Source organism: Molothrus ater, chromosome 6 (assembly GCF_012460135.2).
Source record: "Molothrus ater isolate BHLD 08-10-18 breed brown headed cowbird chromosome 6, BPBGC_Mater_1.1, whole genome shotgun sequence".
Lineage (NCBI taxonomy): Eukaryota > Metazoa > Chordata > Aves > Passeriformes > Icteridae > Molothrus > Molothrus ater.
Window position 1 is genome coordinate 31,479,376 of NC_050483.2, and position 23,823 is coordinate 31,503,198.

The window sequence follows — 23,823 nt, forward strand, 5'->3', positions numbered from 1 at the left end:
TATGGCCGAGTTAATCACAACTGCATGGAGAAATCCTGCTACTCCCAATGCCACTATCCTGGGGTGCTGTTCTGCAGGGGGCCCCTGTCACAGTACAGAGCACAGCTGATATGGCTATGATGCATAGAGTATCACCATACAATATCAGAGGGCTTTAAGAGCTCACCCATGCAGAGGAACACCATACTATGTCAGAAGGCTTCAGGCCTCTGCCCACTCACCATAACATCACACCACTTAGAAGTCTACAAGCATCTACCTTTCTTGTTCTTTAGCCCAACCTTTTATAGCCCTCAGAGTTTATGCATTGCACCTGTGTGCTCTCTGTTCCCTTTGTGATTGGTCATGGTCAGTGCACCTTGGCACTCCATGACTCATTACCTTCCATACTGTTCACCTGGCCTACACAGCTGTAGCCCACTGGGATGAGGCTCAGTGCCCCTGGGCACTCCATGGCTCATTGCTGTCAATGCTGCTCACCTGCTTTTCACAGCTGTACCCATTGGGGATGAGGCTCTGTGCCCCTGGGCACTCCCTCTCTTCTTACCTCCAACACTGCTCACCTGCTTTTCACAGCTGTAGCCGGCTGGGGATGAGGGTCGGCCCCAGCCCCACTCCCAATTACCACAAACTCTGTGCTTACAGGCCCCAGCTGCAGGGCCAGGCAGCCCTGGGGAGATGTGGCTTCACTGAAGGTAGGTTGACCTGCCATCTACAAATGTCTAATAATAGAAATAACCCAAAAAACAATCAGTTGTTACTTGACTTTTGTAACCATAGTTAAATGCTACCTGCCCCCCTGAGTCACCTCACGGAACAGAGGAAGCAAATCTAGAGTAGTTGATGCTGGGCTGCCTTATTTTTTTCAAATTTGCTTCAGTCTCCTGAGCCCTGTACAGATGGGTTCAAAAACACTGCAGGCTGAAATGAGAAATTGATAGGAAATAGTATTTAGCTTTCAAAATGCCACAAGCTTTTGCCTAGACTCTAATGAGTCAGCTCTGCAGGCAAAGAAAGGTTATGGCTTTTGCAGATGAAATAAAGGCAGCTGCTGCAATTTGTAACAGCTGTAAGAGACTGTAAAGGTAAAGCTGACCACATACTAGGAGTGCAGGACTTGCCTTTATCACCCCTCAGCAATTAATTGTACATATTTTCTTTTAGCACACTGGGTAAAACAACGGAAAGTTATTACATGTGAAGGAGATCTGTTCAAACAGCTTTTAAAAATGTGAAGAAAGTTCAATCAAAATTTAGCATCATATTCTCACCCCTCAACTCAAATTATGCTAAGTAAGCCTTACCAAATTTTCATGTAGTATTAGTGTGCATGACTTGGATTGAGGAGTTAATTTTATAGCTTTGTGTTTAACTTTATAGCTCAGTTCTTTAACTAGCAGGTACTGAAATTTCAAGTAGTTCTGAAAACCATTATGGAGTTAACTTTGTGGTTTTCATTAATTATGTGTGAGTCATTATGTTGCATAATGTGGGCAGAATGTTATAATAAATATCTTTTTTGTCCTAGGGATGTTTACAACAAGTACTTCTAATAAAAATATTTTTTAAAAAACACAAAAACCCCAAATGTGAACTAAATATGGCTTCACAAAGGAAGGGAGTTACAATGAAGTTCAAGAAACCTTTGATTAATGTTTTTAATGTTTTTTAAAAAAAAACCCAAACCCTTATTGTGTCCAACTGTCCTAGAAAATTCTTAAAAAATAAAATTAATTATTTTGTGTTACCATTAAAAGTATGGTCAGTGTTTAAAAACTTGCTGTGAAAGAACAATAAGAATTGAGAAAGGAGAATCAACAGTTTTCTTCATGAGCAAAAATAAAACTAACAATAAGTAAGGGTAATGCTTTGCATAGATATTACACAGTAATTGTTCTTGAGATAATGAAAGTCATGGCTAAATACTGTAAGCTGTCATGTGGGTTTACTTCAGCTTGCAGTCAAAGAAGGTGCCACACAGTATTGGTCCTAATGTTTTTAATTTTTCTTTTTTCAAAAATGTATGTTCAAAAGAGTTATATTCACAAAAATGTGGACACTATTTAATTGCCTCTTAACCTGTATACACATATATTTTTACATTTACAAACATGTAGGAATTTTTGGCACATTCTTATAGTTAAATATGTGAGGTGATGTATACTTGACCCTGTGAATTTGGGCATTAATTTTTGTCTTTTATGCAGTATTTGCTGGGTTTTTTGATTATCCTCATGCTAGATTTAAACCTATTTCAGTCTTAGCATGATCATGTTTCTTTAGTCAAGGGACAAAGATTATTTTTCCGTTCATTTCTTCATTTATAGATCAATATCACTGTTTCCAGATTTATATTTTATGAGAATTTCAAATTTATTTTTACAGAAGATTAAAATTTTCAGCTCCTTTTACAGTAGAAATATCCTTCCCCCCAATCTAAAACAATTCAAAAAATCTTCTGTGGTGCCATCAAATTACTTTTTTAGACTACAGTATTTGTAAAATATTATCAGTTACTTTAACATTCTTAGGTTGACATCCTAGGTTTTTCCAGAAGATACTTGAACAAGTGTTATTTGAAAAGACTTCTATTTAATTTCTTACTTTGTCTTTTAGAATTGTGCTAAAAAAACAAGTACATGTCTATTTGTAGGATTGTACCTCAGTGGCCAGTTGCACTGAAACTTTCATAATTCAGAGACATGTTGAGTAATTTTTTCAAAAGAAAAATATTATTATTTTACCATAACATCATCTTACCATTACCTATTAAGAAATTCCATTATACACTAAAAAAAATGGGAAAATGTAGATAGTTATGAGTCACCATATCTGACTCTATATATGGTTGTGTTTCTATTCCTCTAATTTGCTCTCTCTCATAATCTTTACCCACCTTAATTTCTGGAAGTTGTCAATTTTGACCCCAGAATGCTGATTTGTAGCAGTAATTGACAGAACATTATTCAAGCAGAATTGCTTCTCTTTATCTTCCAGACAATGCAGAAGATAAAGTCAGAGACTGCCTGTTATTTTTCTGTTCAGACAGAGATAACACCACCTGCCTAGTATTGCTTTTGTCACATGTCAAAGTTCTTCCAAGGTCATACATCATTAGAATATTTAAAAGAATAAGTTACTCAATTTCTACCAACAGTAGAAAATTTATTAATAAGCCTTTTTGGCAATGAATGAAGGAATTCAATAACATTTACGTCTCTAGTTCTAGTTCTATCACATACCCTGTCCAATAGATCACTTGAGTAAGAGACGCTGGTGGAATACCCTCTTTCTAACAGGTTTATGGGCTGAGTAGCACACCATCTGCACTTGTTTCCTGCTAGGGCTCTGGCTGAGCTTATGCAGTTAGTTTTAATCCATAAAATCCTAAATGACTAAGTCCTGGATATTTGTAGTCACCTCTTGTTTGGTACTACTAGAATTCTGTCTATCATATTTTATATATTCGAAGGCTGTTGGAAGGTTCTTTCCATAATTTACCTTTGTAACTTTTCTTTTTAATTATGGGACAAGTCTATAAAAGATATAAAAACCTGATTGGAATATTCTGCTGCTTTAAAAATTATTAAAAGAAATTGCAGATGAAGTTATACATCTAATTGGAAATTAACAAAATAAAAAATTTACATGTGAATTTGAATGACCATATGCAAATCTTAAATTACATAAAAGCTTATCTACTATTACAGTCATTTAAATAACATTTTTTGATATCTTACATTATCTTAATTTGTTCTTATTTACATTTCTTCCATAAATGATTTGATAGCTTTAACCTGGTTTGTCATAAAATATACACATTTAGTTTGGGGTTTTTTCCTTGAAAACCTTGTTTTCTTGACACTTTTCTCTTTTTTAATACATATAAGTATTATCAAAACTGCATTTAAATTATCTTGACAATGTTTTTCTGGGCAAAATGTCACATTAAAAACATTCTTTTCCCTTTACCACCACTCCCAGAAATCTGTACATACATTATCGATCTTTCAGCAGTTTTCTTTTAAATATTTTGGTAAAGTGTCAAGCAGGCTGGAAGTGGTTTCTAAGGGAAAAACATGAAAAATATGTATTTATTTCATATTTATAATAAATGTGGGAAATGAGATTAAATTTCATATTAATATTAATGAACACACTGAATTAGGATGACTATGAAACTAAAAGGCTGTCGGAAATAGGGTCAGTATAACGTCTGATGTGGAAAATTGTAAATACCTTCTTTGTGGTTTGAAAGTGGCTTGGTAATTTATAAGGTTAAAACTAACAGTAATTTGTAGTTAATTGAAACTAAAAAATAACTTGATCTGAAGCTTCATAACCATCAACACCATCTTATGAAGCACCTATAAAGTTCATCTTTCTTTTTTATTTCCTCAATGTACATACCCTTGCATAGCATTATTTCCAGAAGCTTATGTCCATTCTACCTTCAAACGTGCTTCCTTAAGCCTCAATTCATCTTCACACATTCAATCACATCTTTTGCTCTGAAATTTTTTTGTTACAAATATTTGTCACTTTTGCATACATCTCTTTGAAGCAGGTGTATTGTTGTATGAGTAGTTCTATCACAACTCCTCCACAGCATATCTGAAGGTAATACAACTCCTTGTGAGAACTAGTTCTGTGATGGTGCAAGCTTTGCTTTATTTTGCTTCTTACACTGTCTTAGCTGTTCTGATCAAATACAAGCTTGAATTACCTTACTCTCTCCTGAAGGTGTGTGGGGAAACGATACTTTCACACTCTTTACTTTTATAAAGTTGCCATCTCTGTTTCAGCGTACATAGGTATACAGTTTGTGGTAACTGGGAGTGGGGCTGGGGCCGAGCCTCAACCCCAAGGGGTAGAGCTGTGAGAAGCATGTGAGCAGCATTGACAGCAATGAGCCATGGAGTGCCAACCACCAAAAGGAACCGCGGGCACACAGGTGCAATGCAGGAACATGAGGGGTGTAAAAGGTTGGGCTAAAGAACAAGAAGGGCAGATGCTTGTGGCCCTCTGTTGTGAAATGATGTTATTCTGTATGGGTAGATACCTGCAGCCTTCTGAAGTGGTCTGGTGGGTAGGGTGGTCTGGCTTCAACTCTGCATGGGTTGAAGCCTTCTGATATTGTATGGTGACACTCTGTGTATTATGACTGTCTTGACGGGGACATATGCTGTGACAAGAGTATGTTTAAATTTTAAGGTTTCATCTATTCTATTGTCATTATTTGTGTTGGTACTTCAACTGAAAGAGTTTCCCAACAGTAACTAGGGCACTTGAGCACTGCAAATCTAAAATCTGTTATGCTCCTTCTCCTGACTCTGTCTTTAAACAACCAGCCAGAGTATTTTGCACATCATTTGTCTGCTCCAAGCAGTAGCTCGCTTTCTAGATGGTTGGTTTACTGCAATGGTCAGACTCTGCAAGATATAATTAATTTTAAAATACTTTAATTTAAAAAAAAAATTAATTTAAAAATACCATCTTTTGGGGGATGCCTAACTCTCCCTCCAATATGAAAACAGTGAATGCCACTTCAGTAATCTTCCTTACCTGCTCCTCTGACATGTGCCATTCTCAAAGTAAGGTGTAAGGTCTGTCCAGTCTAATTCCATGCAGAACTTTCTTGTAGAAAAGATCTTTCTAATACTGTGGTATTTACATCTGTGTAATTTACATCTGTACCATGTGTAATTGTGTAATGCTTACACAAATAACCACTTTTGATATCCTGCTTCTGCTATGAGTATTTGAATATTTTTGTCCCAGAGGCAAACTTGGAGAATATTCCAGAGTATCAAATTGCAACTGTGCAATTAATATATGAAAATATTCTGAAAAATGCATGAAGAAGTTTTTTGTGCATGTAACAGAGGAAAAATACATTCGAAATTCCAATAGTTTATTGTATTCTTCTAAAAGCTTCTTGCACGTGTAGGCAGTGGTGGGGGGCATATTTCAATTGTTTTGTTAATCTAGGAAGATTGCACACAGCTAACTATTGCATTTCCTGTCAAGTAGACTTTAGTGAAAGTAGGTTACTATGTGGCAGTTTTTAATAACAGAAGACATCTTTTGTATCTCTGTAGCTGCTCTACAATCTGTCTTCCTGTGATTTCATGACATATACACTTTTGACGTGTTTGTGCTTTATGCTGGAAAGTGGCTTTGGATAAAAGGTTAGATTGCTGTTGTTACACACACTGGTTTTAAATCTTATGTTCAGGGGTCAAGTTGGATATTAGGACCATTAAGCTGAATATCTTTGCCCAAAATTTTGCTCTTCTAATATATTTACATTATTAAACTACTGAGTGGATATGAGTGGATATACCTAATGGCCAGTCCCTCACTGTCATCTGCTTTTGAGTACATAAATACTACACCACGAACTTTGAGGGAATAACTGGCTTGTGTGAGTAGAATAGTTGTTTCCCTTTCAGAGTGTGCCTTTTATCAATATTATCATTGTGATCTTTTCAAATCCTTAAGAAAGAGCAGCTATCAGGAATATTTCTGAATGAGACACCATTTGCCCATGACAATTAATTTCAAGAAATTGAAGTTTGTTCTTTCATTTTACCTGCTCATAAACTAAATATACCCTTACCAGCCATTTACAGGCTTAGCTTCCCTCAAAGTTCAGTGATTAAATCCTGTTGCAGAGGCTGAGTTCTATACTGACTGTCTTTCCCCAGTCATCAAAGCAAGACTTCTTAGTTTGCTTTTTTTTCCCCCATGCAAATACTATGTAAATAAACATTTCAGCTTTTTAACATTTTTAAATCTGTTGGTCACTGAGCCTATTTCAAGATACGTCTATATCTTATTTCATATTGTATGTTGAAACACATAGGTGTAATATTGCTTAAAAGAGTATATATTAAATGCAAAACATGTAGAAGCTTTTTTCAAAATAAGAATTTTACTTAAACAACTGGAACTATACATTTTCATGCCTTCTAAATCCAAAGATTACTCTTATGTCAGAAAGCTACAAATTTTTTCCAAGTGTATATCTGGGGGAATGGGGAATTCCATGGCATTCAGGGCCATAGAAATATACTAAATTTAAACTAAAATTTTTAACATGGTCAGACTGATGACTGTCAGCTGATTAACCTATTTAACATTGTAACCACTGTGTTTGACTCTGTTAGGATTGCAAAGCTTCCAACTGCTTAGAATCTGAAGGTAAATTAAATAACATTTGAAAGACCAGCACTACTGCTACATGAGTCTTCTTCCTGGAATAATTGGGAATATAAATTGTGTTGCTCTCTGCTGCCTTAGACTTGGCAGGCTCTACTTTTTTGTAGACAGTGTGCATGCCAAGTCTGGTCAGCATCAGACAATTATAAAAAGTTCAAACTGGAGACACAATTTCAAGAAATGCAGTCATTAAACATCTGAAGCATTTTAACTTTGGGATTTATTTTGGTGAGATTATATAAATTATGGTTGTAAATAAAGTATTTCTTAGTAACTTTCATCCAAAAAAAAGCTACTTCTGTTCTAAGCTAGATGTTCTCTTATGAGAAATGTCAAACTCACATGATCAATTTATGAAGTGGCTTATGTGATTAAATCATGCAAGGTTATCTGTTTTTCTCCTTCCATATATGTGTTGTGCTTGCAGAGCAGCTGAATGTGTGATGTTTTTTCCTGAAAAAATTGAGAAAAAATCCTCCAGACATAAAGAGAAAATTGTTTGAAATAAAGTTTTTTTCATAAAAACTGTATCTAAGCTTAGTAGCTAATTGTAATCTTACAGTGCTACATTATGGTCTACTCCTGTCACTGTTTGGAATAACATATTTTTCTGCATAATATAGGAAGAAGTAATAGTCCATCTTTGCAAAATATGCAGAGAATTGGGTTTTTTTCATCTCAGTTCCTTTTTTGTGGTGAGTTTAGACATTCCCTTAGAATGTTCTTTAACTCATCAAAGTGTGAAAGTGAGATTCTCACAAGCTAAAAGCTTAATTAAATTTTGAAAAACACCTTCACATTTCCAAAAACAGTTGAAGTAAGTTCAGAGAGGTTGTAAGAGCCATTGTACGATTCTGAATTTATTTTGCAAATATTTTCAGACAATGGTGCTGAACATTCACATTTTAGAGAAGGTGTTATTCTTTTTTGTGCATAGATTGCTTTTCTTCTTCTTTACCTTTTCCTTCAGACTACTAGGCCTGCAAAATTATAATTTTCCATCTAATTAATGTTACTGTTGCTTGACTGCATATAGTTGAAATGTGTATAAAACCTCTGATATAGATAGAAAAACATTGATTTCCTACATTGAAACATTGTTTTCCTACATTTCTATTTATTGTGCAGAACTACTGGATGTTTTGTATTAAAAACATTGGATCATTGTGTATTGCTTTGGTTTTTTCTTAAATTGGCATTTTTTAAGATATGCTATATCTGTTAAAGAAGCTTTTGTTATTGTTTTGGTCTCTTTATTTTCTCTTCAGACTTTTAAAATATTAAACTGCAGCATATATATCATGGATAAAAATCTTCAAGTGAATACTGGAGACAGAAGTCTGAATTGCTGTTATCAGCATATAGAATAGTGTGCTGAGGGTGACATGGACACCAAGAGGCTCTCCACTCATGCTCTGCAGTTTTCCGTGAATCCTGTATTTTGAACGTAACCTTTCAGCATGCTGAAACTGGGCTCTTAGTTATAGCTTTTAACATTTCTGCGCAAACTGAATCCATTCTGCTTAAGGAAATGTACCTGTATTGTTACATTTGATTCTAGATTCACTAGTGGCTGTGTAAAATAGGATGTGTACCAGAGAAAGAGAGAGGAGTGATAATGATTTTCTGCTGTCCCAAGATTTTTTTATTCTTAAGACAGTTTCTGAGGGCAGTTTGTCTCCACAATCTTTCAACCAGTACAACTGATATGTATATCTGGTCATTATACTCAACCTTCTTTTTCTTTTCCAATTTATTTTTTCTGGACACAGAATTTCACTACTGACCTAAATAAATGGCTGTATATACAGCTGTTAATATTTCCCAGGAGGTATTTAATGCCATACACAAATGCACACTTATTTTTTTTCATAATCTTAGTGTTTAGTTTGCATGAGGAGAAGTCATGCCAATTTTATTGATTTTATGAGATTTGATGGTGTAAAAATAGCTTAATGTAAATCTGTTGGTATGTAGCATATGCCAAACAGTAAACTCCTCCTTTTTCAAGTAACAGACAAGTAGTTGGTGTTTATAATCTTCAGAGAATGTTTGATATTTCCATGCATTTATTTACAGAATGCAATATTCAAATAAAGAGAGCTTTTTCTTAGTGTAATTTTGTTTTGAAATTTTAATTGTCACCAGTTTCCTTAATTTTCTTCTTATACTTAAGCCTGGCAGAGAATACCTCAATTTCAATGTACTGATGAAATTGATCTACCACTTCACCTTTAGTGTTTTAGCCACTTAAACACATACTCATTTCCAGAGAGGTCTTCCACATTGTTTTCTGAAACATTCTGTCTGCTTTCTGCAGCAATCCTGATTATGCTCTCTTCCTATAAAAATAAGTAAGTTTTCACCCCGCTCTCAGAATTTTGCATACACATACTTATATTTGCTGTAAGACTGGCTTCCTCCCTGTCCAAAATCAGGTCATTTCATAACAAGAGTTGGCAGCACTTCAAAGTCATGCATCCAGGATTTTAAAAATTGCAAAGATTCTCTTCTGCTGTCTTTTGAAGTTCCATTTTGTTAATCAGAGAAAAAGCCATTTTGGCCAAAGTTACTTGATTTGGTATAATTACTTGATTTGGTATAATTTGAAACAGGCAAATCTGTATTTCTCATTAGGATAAAATGTTTGATATTGATGTATGTAATGGATTACTAATGTAAACTATAATATTTCTGTATTAGATAGTTTTAGGTCAAAAATTTATGAATAAACCAAGTTAACACAATGCAGTATATGTTGCAGAGGCAAAAATAACTCGAAAAACACTGCTCAAAACCCCTCCATCCAATTGATTTGAAACATGCATTTCAATATATTTGCATTTACATTGTTCATATAAGCACTGTTATTGCTTGTTTTCATATAAGACGATACAAATTAATCAAAGTCCTATAATTCCAATTCTATTTATTTTAATAATTTTTAAGAAAGCAGATGGTTTCTTACACTTAACTGGATGGGTGGGTTTGTGTTTGTTTTTTTCTTTGTCTATCCATTACATCAGAAAATAATACCAGAATTGTAGTTGGTCCTGTTAAGGATTCTATAAAATTCCACAATTTGTTCTCATAATTATTGAGCAGAGTCTCTTCTGAGTTTTAGATATGAGAATAAAACTGGCAGCTGGGACAGAGGGGATCAAAATCTGACGTACTAGTTAGTATCTGGTATTCCTGGAATGACAACTCATGCTGCTGTTCCAAGGCATAGATTGTTTTGGGTCGAAGAATATGGGATGATGACACTAGGGAGATTTGAGAGGGTGCAGGAGGAGGAAATGAAGAATAAAGAGTTCTGGGTGTATTTCCTATGACATAAATACATTCAATTCATGTTTCTAAACAACTTCAGGAATAGATTTAAATCTTTTTGGTGCAAAAGCAGCCATGTAAATTTAAGTAGACAAAGAATTGCTGCATTATGGAGCTGCATTTATTGGGAATTCAAAGCATTAATTTTTAGATGAAAATATTAAATCTTATATCCCTGCTGTGTGGAAGTGTCAGCTCTGATGTACAATTTTAAGACAAGAGAATAAACATATTAAAAACCTGAAATACCTGTTCAGGGATGAAAATTCAATGCAGGTATGGGGTAAAAAAACAGAAAATAAAGTTGTCTTATGCGTGATAGCGCTTTGCTTTTTAGATCTTCAAGTGCAAATGTACTTGCTTTGCAAGTGCAAATGTACTGTACAATTGCTTTGGCAGCAAACTGTGATTTATTTCCTACTCCCCTTTTTGCATTATGCAGTTCATGCTTTCCTCATGTACCTGTAGATTACCCATACACCTTCACGTTTAGATTACCATACATCTGCATGAACATGTTTCTGAGAGTAATACAGAAAAGTATTCATTCTTTGAGAGAAGAGCACAAAGAATTATGAATAAGTAGTTGGCCAGCCTGTATCCTCATTGTTACTCCTTAGAACTTAGTTTAGAGTTAGGTTGTCAGACATCAAAGCCCATCAGACATTATTTCTGAGAACACTGTTGGTAAAGTGTTTAATTGATTGTTAGCTATGACTTCTGGTTATTTTCCAACCTTTCCAAATAAAGGGACAGCCTGAACAGGAAGCTGTTACTCCTTGCTTTTCTCCCTGAAGGTCTTTACTTGTATGAGCCTTCCACACTCAGACGAACTGAGACTAAAGCAAGTGATAATGACACTAGTTCCAGTCAAAAACATGGGTTATTCACTGGAATTTAGCAGTTTGTAAAAGCTCCTGAAAGGTTTAAACAACAGCTATGGTTTATTACCATACACAAAATCATAGATTAAGAAATGCAATGGTATGGTAGCTGAAAGTAAGGGTTGTTTCTTCTAAAGCAGGGTCAGTTTGCATACTGGATGTAGTGAATAGCTTTCAGCTCTAATTAGTGTATTAACTTAGCAAATAGAAGACTTCCAAGCTTTAATTTCCTTTAAAAATGGAATGGTTTCGAGTTCCTTTCTGAACACATTTCTGCACGAGCTCTTACCAGTTGCTTCATAGCAATCCATAGCAGTGTTCTATATGGGGTAAATGAAGCAGAAGGCAGGTTGCATTTATCCTATGACAAGATGAAAAGCTGATTACGCAGATGAAGTGGAAACCTCTCAGAGATTAGGTTTTGCTCTCACTGTGCCCTACATTGCAGCCCAGCCTGACATAATCATTTCATGTTGGTTGCTTTCTGTGAACTTGTGTTTCCACACAAATCACGTGTTTGCAAAATGAGTTACTAAGAAAGTAATTGTTAATCTTTGTTTCAAAGTACTAGACATCAGAAGAGCAAGACTGACTTTCAGCCAGGGTTTTTTCCATTCCCTAGTCTGCGGATGTGTCTCAATATGCAGAGTATGAGCTAGTACATGTGTAGGTGACCAGCTGACCGTCAAAAAATATCAGGTAAAAAGTAGAAAAACTCATTTTAATAAGTTTTCAAAAGGAAAGGAAGATGTGAGTGGTCTAAAGTTATAAGAATCTGATAATCTTTAGTGTTTCGAATAGAGGTGGATGTTTTCTGTTTAAGTTCAGTAAGATCATAATTATTTATGAAAGATCTGCACAATGAGAAAATAAAGAATTTAATAAACTAATTCATGAAGCAGAATGAAATGTGTCATTTTCAGGAGGCTACAAGTCACAGTGAGAAAAGGTATTTTGTTGCAATATTTGACTACACGGGCAAGGGTCTTAAATGCCTAAGGAAATTACAAAATTATCTCTTTCTCCTAGTTGTGTCCATTACTAGAAATGTTTTAACCCTAACCCTGTTACTACTGAATTGTCGCTATTTTACCTAAATCAGTTATTCCAAAAGCTTTTTTCTTCATTCTGAAGAATGGAGAACTTCCAGGGAGGAGTAGCAGGAAGATTACTTGTGGAAAAGTGAGATTCAGACCAACGAACTAGGTCCTTGCTCCACCTAAAATTATCTTCCTTGAAATACCAAGGTATTTCATGAGGCAGTTTAGGACTGCAGCTTGTATTCTGCTTTTCCTCTTCTAGCAGTGTTAGGAGCAGAGGAGACAATTTCTTGTCCTCTAATGTTGCGGTCCGGAGTTACGCATGGTTCGCTTGAGGGCTGTATTGCAATTACTGTGGTGAGCGGTAGCGACATGATTGGCAGCGATGCTCATCCAGGAGGAGAACAGATTTGACGGATTATGCAACGGCAGTTAACGACGAAAATAAGCAGGCTGCCGCCGCGATGCGTTAGCTTCCCTCAGCCGCACGCTTTGCCGAGAGTCTGTTTCTGACGCCTCCAGGGGCGGCAGTCCCGGCCCCGGGAGCGGCGCAGCCCCGCGCGCGCCGGACGGACCCACGGCCGCCGCCGGAACGCGCGCGGAGCCGGCGCGCGCCAGCCGCGCAGCCCGCCGATTGGTCAGTGCCCGGCCGCGCGGCCCGCCCATTGGCCAGCCGGGCCGTCAGTCCCGCCCCGCGGGAGGGAGCGGTGCGGCGCGCGCCCCGCAACGGGAGCGCCCCGGGAGGCGGCGGCGGCCCCGGGGGAGGAGGAGGCGGGAGCGGCGGCGGCCAGAATAGCGCGGGGCAGCCCCGCAGCCGCCCGGCATCCCGCGTCCTTCCGGCACCCCGAACGGCAGCAGGAGCATCGCCGCCCGGCGCGCTGCCTCTCGCGAGGTAATGTTCTTCCGTTCCCTTGCCCACCGGTCTGCCCATCTGCTCGGTTCCCCGCAGTGGCTCTGCCGCAATCGAGTGGATTACAAAATAAAACCACTAACTCGGGACTGCAGGGAAGGGATCTGTTTGGTTGTCATTAGCATCTCGTCTTCTCTCTGGCTGCTTATTTATAAATAGCTTCGGGGGGATCACGAGAGCTGTGATCTCTTAGTTTCTCTTGCGGTCCGAAGAAAGTCCGTAGATTTCCTCCTCCCCCTTTCTTGACAGCGCTATTAAAATAAATTTAACTGGATTACTTCCCCCAGCCCAAATGACTCTTAAACTATCCTCGATTTCTTCTAGTCTGGTGTGCGGGATAGGCGCAGTGAAGCGGGGAACGCAGATTGTTATAATTCTGTAGCGTTTGATGTGTGCAAATGCCGTCGGGCACTCGGGAGGGCAGATGAGTGGGAAACACGTGACAAATATTTACAGCGCTCAGACAATCTGTTACTCTGGGTTGGGAACCTTATAGGGGTCACCATTGCAGATGAGGCTGATGAACTGTTACTGATGAACTGTGTTAGGATGCATTTGTATGCTGACATCTGCTAATGTATTTTACACGTAGGAAAAAGACAGATACTGACATTCTGGAGAAACCCTTCTCTTGCAGCTTTGCACAGTCTCCTTTCCTCAGCTGCAATATTAAATCATGATACTACAGACAGTGTTGGTCTGGGAACTGTATATACTTAGTCCTTCCAGCTGTCCCACAGTCTTCTTGTCTTGTGATACTTGTTTTCTCAAGTGTGTAGCAGGAATCATAATGAGTTCTTTTCTTGTAGCTTCACAGAAAATCAACCAATTTTAAAAATTGCTGAGAAATTACAGAGGAAGGAATTTTGAATAAGTTCCTAATTTTAGTTAATTTTTACACCCATCCTTTGAATCATTCAGGATGGCTTTAATGATCATTTTACTTGTAGAAATATCTTGCAGGCGTTATCATTAAACTAATATGTGCACATTTAAAGATATTTCTACAAGTATATCAGTAGTATTCTTGTGAAGTTTAGGTAAATCAATTCCATGTAATGCTGTGAAACTTTCACCTTTTGGGTAGCTTGGATTGTGCTTGCAGGTGGAATAGGCTTGTTTTGCTAAGTTTCAGCAGAAGCAGTTCAGCAACGTTGGGTTAAATGGAGAGTGAAAGAAAGAAGAACTGCTTTTTTATGTTACTATAAAAAAACTGTCAACACATAACATCAACTTAATTTGAAAGACTGTTCTGAAGACAGAAGGTTGCAGTTTGGTATGAAATCAAACATGTGTGAGCAATAGAAATAAGTTTTCACTTGAGCTGAACCTATCTCATTGAAATTCAAGTGGCATGGACATGCATGTTCCTCTGTGGTTTTTTAATGGATGTATGTGTAGGGGGTACAGCTATATGGGCATGGGTGACTTAATCATGTAGTAAACAAAATGACAATGTTTCTCTAATATTTTGCATCTTGTGAAGGTAAGATTGAAATAGAGGCATAGGTAAAAGATTATTAACTCTAGAGATTTTTTTACACAGACAGGTTTTTCCAGGAAATTGAAATTTTTCCTTTCAATTTCTGTTTTCAGATTTTTGTGTCTGTAAAGTGAAAGCTGTAGGCAAATATGAAGTAGAAAAATGGGAAATGGCTGGGTTTCAAAATAAATGCCAAGGTAATGAACTCAGCTTTATACTGACATTTGTCAGGATATAAAAAGGTGGTGAAGAAACAGTTCTGCCTGGTATATGAAGAACTACTTGGCAGGGGGTGACATTGGGGGTTTTGTGTTTTCAGTCTTTCATTGGGGGGTTTGGGTTTGGGGTATTTTTTTTTGTTGTGTTTGTTTGTTTTATGTTTACCTAGGAAAAGGCCTAGGGCCTTCACCCTATCACTTAACAAGATCATCCTTTCTGAGGCTTTGATCCTGCTTTTACTTGCACATATAAAATGTTTGAAAATTGAGCCAAAAGTTAAAGCAGCCTTTGCAATTAAATCCAAATAATACTTTCCAGACAGTAGTCAAGAGTAGAGAAAAAAAAAAGCAAGAACAATCACAGAGGTCTTCATTAAGGCTCAGGGATTGAATGGCTGTTTGCTCCTAGAGTATAGTATTTAAGAACTGAATGAGTTCTATTATTAAAAACACCCAACTTTTCTATGTGCCTTTATGATGCTGTTTCCAAAAATTAGTTTGCATCCCTTTCTCCACCCAATCTTCCTGGAATCTAAATCTCTCACCTTTTAATTTTTCTTTAGCTATTTTAGCATGAAATTACTTCCTCTTTTAGCTTGGATCTCATATGACTTAAAAAGATATACAATCCGAATGTATATTCCATTAGGGTTTAGGTATCAGGAGGAATACCAAAATGCAGGAAACTGGCCATCATGGAGTAAACAAATAGATATAACTCAATGAAATCTGAACCTTAACCAAGTGTCAATTTTTTCTACTGTTTCAGCATGTTTTATACAGTATTATGTATAAATAATGTATAAATTATTAAATATAATGTATTATACATTATATTTATACATTATTCCTTGATGACAACCCCTCATTTTTTAGTTAATAGTCATGTCACTGCTATAGTTACTGGTTATGACCATTAATGTTTATTTCCCCATACTTAGAGACAGTAGTGCAAAGACTGCAATAATATTTTAATGACAAATCCCAAGCTGGTTCTTGATTTTTTAAAAAATCTGGTTTAATGTCTAGTGCCCAGAGTAGTTCAAACTTCCTCTGAGACAGTGGAGCCTATAGAGCTTAGATCTGTCTGTAACAAGAAACCCAAGGGAAGGGCTCTTTTTGCCATGATCATTTAGTCTTATGCAATTTCATTGCATCTTTCCAGATTATTATTTGTCCTTTTTCTTTCCTGTAAGTGTTGCCAGACTAGAGATACAGTATCTATAGCTAAATATACAATATGTATATCTCAGCACTTCTGGCTGAGAAGCTGGAAAGAAAGCACACAAAATGTGATGCATGAGCTCTTATCCAAGTCACTGTCTCCTAGCCAGGCAGGTACTACCATTTCTTTCCATGGAAGATTGAACCTCCAGTCATTACTTTGGACCTTCAGCATGACTTCAAATCCAGTTCTATGGGGCTATAGTTGAGAGCTGATTATCTCTGCAAGGCCATATACATTTTGTTGAGTTGGGCCCTTAGAAAACTACAATAGATGTTTAAATTCTTTATATCCAATTGCTAATCTCCCCCATTTAAAGAGTCATCAAGTCTTATATATTAATATAAATGTCACTACTGAAATCTTGAAGTAAAATAGGCATTTCTTATGTCAAGATTTAAGTTGAGATTTTTCTTGGTCATTCTCTTGATGTGGTATTTTAAGCTTATTATATTAAAATACTGTCCTCTTCATGTTTTAATCTTATTGCTTCTTTTCCCAATGAGGGTTGTATTGTTGATAAGTTTGAACTTCCATGAGAGATTTAGGTAAGCTGTTTAATCTTAAACTAATTTTATTAGTTTTATTATTTTAAAATATTTTTATTGGTAAAAATGCATTTGCTGTTGACAGACTTGCTGAATTTAATAAAAATTCTGTGTTCAATCTTCCATGATAGGGAGCAGACCAAGAAATTGACATTGACATATAAGCAGTTAACCATTATCAAGACTTTTAAAGATGTTAATGATATGCACTTGGGACTGATAAAACAAACTAAATGTAGATCTAAAACCCAGTGCCTACTTCTTTACCAAGCCTTTTGAAAACCTATTATCTCTCCTAGCAATTTGGTTTATAATTTTTGTTAGTTGCAGTCATATTTTGAAACCATTTAGCTATGTATGACATGCTACGAGCAAAAAGTTGGAATGAGGAAAACAAAGGTGACCATAGTTCTCTGATCTAATACTTTCTGCTTTGAAGTGTTAATATTATCATCCCAAGTCACTACATCCCATTTTATCTCATACAGCCAAGGTATTCAATACTTGACTTATTGTTAGAATTTTTGAAACAGCCAAACATTCCTTACGGCTAAAGTAATTTCAAGACCACTAAAATTTTTGAAGGGAGAAAAGTTAAAAGTGTTACTGAGTTTATTCTCAACCACTGCATAATTTTTTGAAAAATATGCATAATTAAAAATAGATTTGTAACTTGTCAAATGCATTATTTTAGAAAATTGTTCTTGATTCATAGGAACTTAATGTGGGACAGAGTCTTTGACCTTTAACTATAGAAAGATATATGCAAAACCTGCTGTATTTTGTGAAGGAGTCCTTCTATAGGTATAAAATGTTGTTATGGGAGACGTTTGAATTGCTGTTATTATTCTTTAAATTCATTTCCTCTCTTGTTTTCACCACTGAAGCATCCTTATGATTTGCACCTCATTTTGTGATTAGTCCAAACTTTTTGCAGCTGTGTTTTCTTCCCTTGCTGATGAAATAGCTCAACCATTTGCTGCAGTGTAGCCTTTTTTTTTTTACTTTGCTTTCCCTGAGTACTGTCCTGGGTTTAAAGTTCAGGATATATGGCCAGATAAGTCTATGAAAGTGATGTTTGGTGAAAGATCTCTGATGTAAAAGGCTGTACATTAAATGCCTCATTTAAATATCACCATGAAACTAACAAGCATGGGCATTCAATAATTAAATAAATAAATATGTTCTTTCTTGGTTTGGGGAAATTAAAGATGTTATTAATACAATACAGAACAAGATGCAGCTCTTGCTGAAGAGTTGGCTACTTGAACAAGCAAGATTAAAGGTTTTGGACAAAGATTAACAAGAAGATGATCCTTTTATTTAGAAAATACCTACTTAATTCATGTTATTTTCCTGTAGCAATATCCTATAGTTGCTGCCAGAAGTAGAAACAAGTTACTGTGTACCCTGTAAGACTTACCCATTGATCAAATACTGAGAAAAAAATGTTTTATTGTAAGGGGTATTATCTATCTGGGTTAAAACTGGAAAAAGTCATGTGTGCAGTTTATGACCCAAGTCTGACATGCAAAAATATGTTATTGCAAGTTTGTGTCTTTTTGTTCAGTATAAATGTAAATTTTTTATCTTACTTTTTCTGATAATATATTTTATCAGGATATTTATTTATCAATAATAATTTTGTGCTGGAATATGTAGAAGTTATGTTTTAGATAATGTGAATAGTTTGTCTGTAGTAGCTGTTCTGGTCTAGTATGACTTTTTGTTTGTTTGTTTCTTTCTTTGTTGCTTGAAAATCAGCTGACAATTAATAAGTGCAGCTTTTCATTAAGACATCTGTGACCTGAGGCAAAAGATATTTTCCTCTTGCCTCTAATTACTTTTTACATAACTATATGAGTTCATCTGAATGTTAGCCACTATCCTCTGTACACATATTGAGTAGTTTTCTATTTTAAGTTATAAGACTTCATTGTGAGTGCTCATCTTAGGTACAAAGGATATGGAAAAGGTTTTAGGGATGTAGGGATGTTTTAGGGGAGAGGTATTTGTCTGAATGAGGTATATATATCGATGTAAAATTAGTAAAGCACCGTATACCATGGGATTGCTGTTGAGGAATAAACCCTGTCATTATTTAAAAATAGACAAAATAATTTTGACATTTATTTTAATCTCCAGATTTGGCAAAATACTTTTTTCACAGACTTTTCTGAACTATAAGAGACCCACAATGATCATTGAATCTAACTCTTTAGTGAATGGCACATACAGGGATAGAACTCACAAATTTGTCATTATTAGCACCATGCTCTAACCAGCTGAGCTAATTACAGGTTTTCTTACCATCAAAGAGTTTGGGGTAATGTTTGTTTGCTTGTTCATAAGGATCTTTTGCATCACTTTGAATCATAAGTTTGGGCTTCTACATATGGTGAGAGTATGAGAAATGTTTTTAGTGGTACTTACCTTTCAGTTTGCTTCTTCAGCAGTCAGAAAACTCTGTTCTAGTCAAAAAAAAAACAACAACCTAGAAGCAAGAAGATTGACTCATCTGCTCTTTTGGTTCTTTCCATGCCACATGTCTAAGAGCAAGGTGGAGAGTGTAAAAGCCTGACTGAAGTGCAGAAGAAATTTGTTTGTTTGTTTAAAAGCTGTACTTCTTGAAATAGTCCGTTCAAACAGGCTGTTACTGTGTTATTTCTTTAAGATAGGTGTACAGATTGCCTTTGCTCATTCTCTGCTTTAATGTCTGCTGGTTTCCTACGTAATGTGCATCCTACATTAAAGACTTTTCATATTTGTAATGTCCATTGCAGACTTTTTTATTAGTAACCTCTTAAACAGTCAGGTGGGTGAGTTTGTGGTGGAAATCCCATTTGGAAGCTAATTTGACAAACAGATTTTGGACATTTTTGTGGTATGGTTGACTCCAAAAACAGTTTCATGAGGACATGTTGTGTGACAACTTCTTTTTTTTTTTAACTTGCTGATGCAGTTGTGCCAGAAAAAGATAGATATTACTTTGCTAAACAGAAGTAGGCTACAGAGGGATGAGAACTTTCATGTCAGAGTCCTTTTGGGAACATGTTTTTGAGACCTGGTGGTGCAAATAATAAATCTATTATTTTATATTTGACTAGCCAAACATTATATACATTTTTTTGTGAAAAAGGTGAATATTAGTTCTAAACCCCAAAGTACCATCACTGTTTTTATCCATCTTCTGTACACTAAGAAGATAACATGCATGTTTGCAGCTATGTCAAATGAGACAGTGATCTACGAAGGACCAGAACAAGTATGGGGCACTCTGGCTACTGAGAATGTATTTGCTCCTAGTGAGGCATCATCATATTATGCACTCCAGCCAGAAACTTTTAAACCTGATTTTAATTAACTTTATATGCCTCATGTAAATTATCTTTTTGTTGAATTGTGGTTTTTGGTTTCAAGAAGTTTTGAGGAAATCCAAAGATTTCCTCATCTTTGGACCACAAGGATGATGTATTTAGAGATCTGGGTTTCAGATTGTTTCATGGACTCTGTCCTCGATTTCCTGGTTCACGGTGTTGGATTAGATTGAACAGAATGACACAGCCAAAGGTTGTATTTATGGTTAGAAATTAGTTTTGGTATACAAAGGTCTGCACTGTGGATTGACTTAATGACTTTCCACCCTATGTTTTGGGTTATTTCTGTTTCATCTGAATTTGCTGGCAGGACTCTAATGTGCTTTAATACTTCCCTTGTGCTGTTGGATGAGATCTGAAATTTAATAAAGCAGCTTCCTGTCTGGCATAGACTGTTTTATATTCCTTAATGCTCTCTTTGCTGGTGTAATTCAGTACTTGAGAAGTTGTGAAGAGCAGTATTTTAAACTATTATTGCTAACAATAAGCAGTATTGTTCAAACTATTATACAAATAATTAAATACTCTAAATTTGGTTGGTATTTTTATGTGTGTTGTTTGGTTTGGGGTTTTTTTGTTGGTTTTGCCACAATCCAATAAACACAATGTAGACTTAGAGTTGGAAAGTTCTTTATGGAATTCTTTTATTTAGGTTAAAGCTGCTGGAAGGCGCTGTAATATTTTGTCTTCATTAAGATATTATAACCTTTCTCTTTCTAATGACAATATCTTTAAGTCTAATGAAAATTTGAAAGAACCTCAGAGAAACTTGAGATTTTAGGCAAGAGAAGAAAATTATGGTGTTCATCTCTATTTTTCTCTATCAAATAGTTGTGCTCAGTAAACAAATATTATGGTAATTTAATTTCATTGTCTTCAAGCTGGTGATGTGAAGCCTTGGTCTGTTCACATTTTTACTACCTTTCCTCTACGATGCTTTTGCTGTTATGATGTGTTCATTAGCTACATAGCTCAGAACGTTAGTCACAGAACGTTAGTGTGCTCAGAAACAGGTTGTCACCTAGTAACAATCAGGTATTAGGGAGAGCTGGGAAAGTAAGGAATTTCAATTCTGGCTTACTTAAGTATCAGAGAAAGGAGGAAGGCCATCTGTCATGCTGAGAGGGGAATGATGTGTCCTGCTAGAGAAAAGGAGCTGTAGGAATGGGGTTCTGGGTTTTTAAGAGCACATTTTGAACAGCATAATGAATGGATGTGTTGGCATTAGACTTTGAAGACCACTGTGACATTTTTTGTCATTGTTAAACTGAAAGAAAATCCATCAGCAGAGGAGGTTTGCTTTTCAGCAGCCTATCAGCTGTTCTTTCCAGTTGTTAGCTTTTTCTGCGTAGATATTTTTCCTTGAAACAGTATTTCTCACAGCCTGAATCCCACAGCTCTGCTACTATGCATTGGAAAGCTGCATAGAGAAACTTAGCAATGATGCTGAAGGTTGCTTTCATCGCTCCATGTTGTATGTTCTGTAGTTAGAATTTTAAGTTTTCTTGGAATAATGGGATTTCTACTTAACTTGTATGCTTTGCCTGAATGTGACTTTATTTTACAATATTTCATTCCCTAGAGTAAAGTTTGCAATAGATACAGTTTTATAAACAGATTGCAAAGTGAACAAAAAAGTTGAGGATGAGTGTTGTAATAACATTTGAAAGTCCTTTACCAGTTTCTTTCCTTGATATAATTCTCCTGATAGTTTCTTAAAATGCTTCTGCTTATAGAGCAGGGATGTCACGTCTTTCTTTGTTTTCTGATGGAAGATTATAAAAAAGGTAGAATAAGAGGCTGAAGGCAAGGAAGTTAAAATGTTTTATTGGTCACAAATACATCTACTAGTAGAAATAAGCTTCAAAATACCAGTAAACAGTGCTGTGCATGGTATCAAATAATCTTTTAAATCCATGGAAGTTTTGGTACAGAATATAACATTGGCCTAATAATAACAAAGTGCCCTTTCTGTTATTGCTCTTGTTACTAACACTGTTTTTTTCCTAATAACTGACTTTTAATACTTAATTTCAAAGCCTGCATTAATTTTTTCCTTACAAGGAGTTATGCCCTGCTCACAGTGAATCTACATTTTAATGTGCCAATGTGTGTATGCCCATTGTTTTATTTGGTGTAACTAAGAAGATAACTAATAGCATGTAGCCTTTATACTAGGTTCAAACTGGCATAAGTTTGCTATTCAAAGATAATAACCATTTACAAAAAAAAGAAAAAGCTCGGTACATTTGTATATTTCTAAGTGAAAAAGAGCTTTTAAATTTAATCATTTTTGCAATATGATTCAAAGAGAGATGTAGGTCTTGTTTCAGTAATGTAATGATTCAGAACTCAGATTAGATTGGAGGAGCTGCTTGGTTTTTGGGAGGGGCATAGCGAATCTGTGCAGCCGAGACAAGGGCTAGCTAGTTCTCTTATTTACACATATCATCTTTTGTCACAGAAAGAACCCCAACCCAAACCCATGCACGTTACCAAAAGTAATGTGCTCTACAGAATAGGGATGGCTTGAACCTGGTGATATCATAGATGTCATTTGAGGATAGTAAATTTGATCATAATGTCTGGGTCTCTAGCTACTGAGTCAGTCGTCAAGAAAAGTAGTGACTAAATGTTTTGCACATTTCCTACCACTTCCTATACTTGAACAGTTTTCTGAATTATGCCGCTCAACTGTTAACTCCTGGTGACAGAATTAAGGAGCTCATACAGCTCTAATGGAGCCATATGAGCTCTCATTGTTCTTACTTGTTACTAAAGACAGATATCTCCTCAGTCTTTAAGGATTTTGTGTACATTTTAAGAATTTTCCTGGCACAAAGGATGATACTACTCAAAGTAAATGGAAAGTCTGAAACTGTTTAAAGAACATTATAAAGAGATGCAATTAAATTACTACAATAAATGACTGCTTGTTGACAAGATATTTTGGGTAGATGGTGCTTGATTCTTACAGTTGGGCTTCACTAATTACTTATAATAATTTATGGACATCATTATAAAATGATATCTAAGTCTGCATAATAAAAACTGATACAAAACTTGTAAATCTTTGGACCTCAGCAAAGCTTTCAATACTGTGTCTCAAAATACAATATCCTTCTGGAGAAAATGTCCAGCACACAGCAGAACCTATATTTTGTTTTGTTATTCCAAGTTTTCTTGATGTCTTGGCAGTTCCACAAAATAGTACAAGAAGAAAATATTCAAACTTTTTTATTGCCTAAATGTTTTCTTGATATATAAAGCAGGGAGACCTAATTACATTGTGATGGTCTTATGCTGGTTTTTGTGCTGAGTAAAAATGCAACAGGCATGCTTGAATGGTTCTTTTTAGTAAATGTTCAATAGCAAGTTAACTTTTAACAGAGAGAAGGCAAGAGATTCCACCATTGAAAAGTAAGGTCTCTTTGAAATGGATGTTTTAGTGACCATCTTGATGGAACAGCATTGACTGAGAACCCTGCAGACAGAGGAGTGATGTATGAGAGATAAAGATTGACTCCAACTATAAGTGTTAGCAATGTCATTGTTTTTATGTCATATTTTCAAGGTAAAGT

The 23,823-nt window shown here is 35.9% G+C and overlaps 1 protein-coding gene across 4 annotated transcripts in view; it reads left to right on the plus strand.

Moving 5' to 3' along the window:
* Positions 1 to 13,276: 13,276 nt before the first annotated feature.
* Positions 13,277 to 23,823, plus strand: part of FMN1 (formin 1) — a 176,481-nt gene continuing 165,934 nt past the window's right edge. For all 4 annotated transcript variants that reach the window (XM_036384216.2, XM_036384217.2, XM_054515198.1 and 1 more), the window contains exon 1: positions 13,277 to 13,373. The gene's annotated coding sequence lies outside the window, so the exon portion shown is untranslated. The remainder of the gene's footprint in view (positions 13,374 to 23,823) is intronic.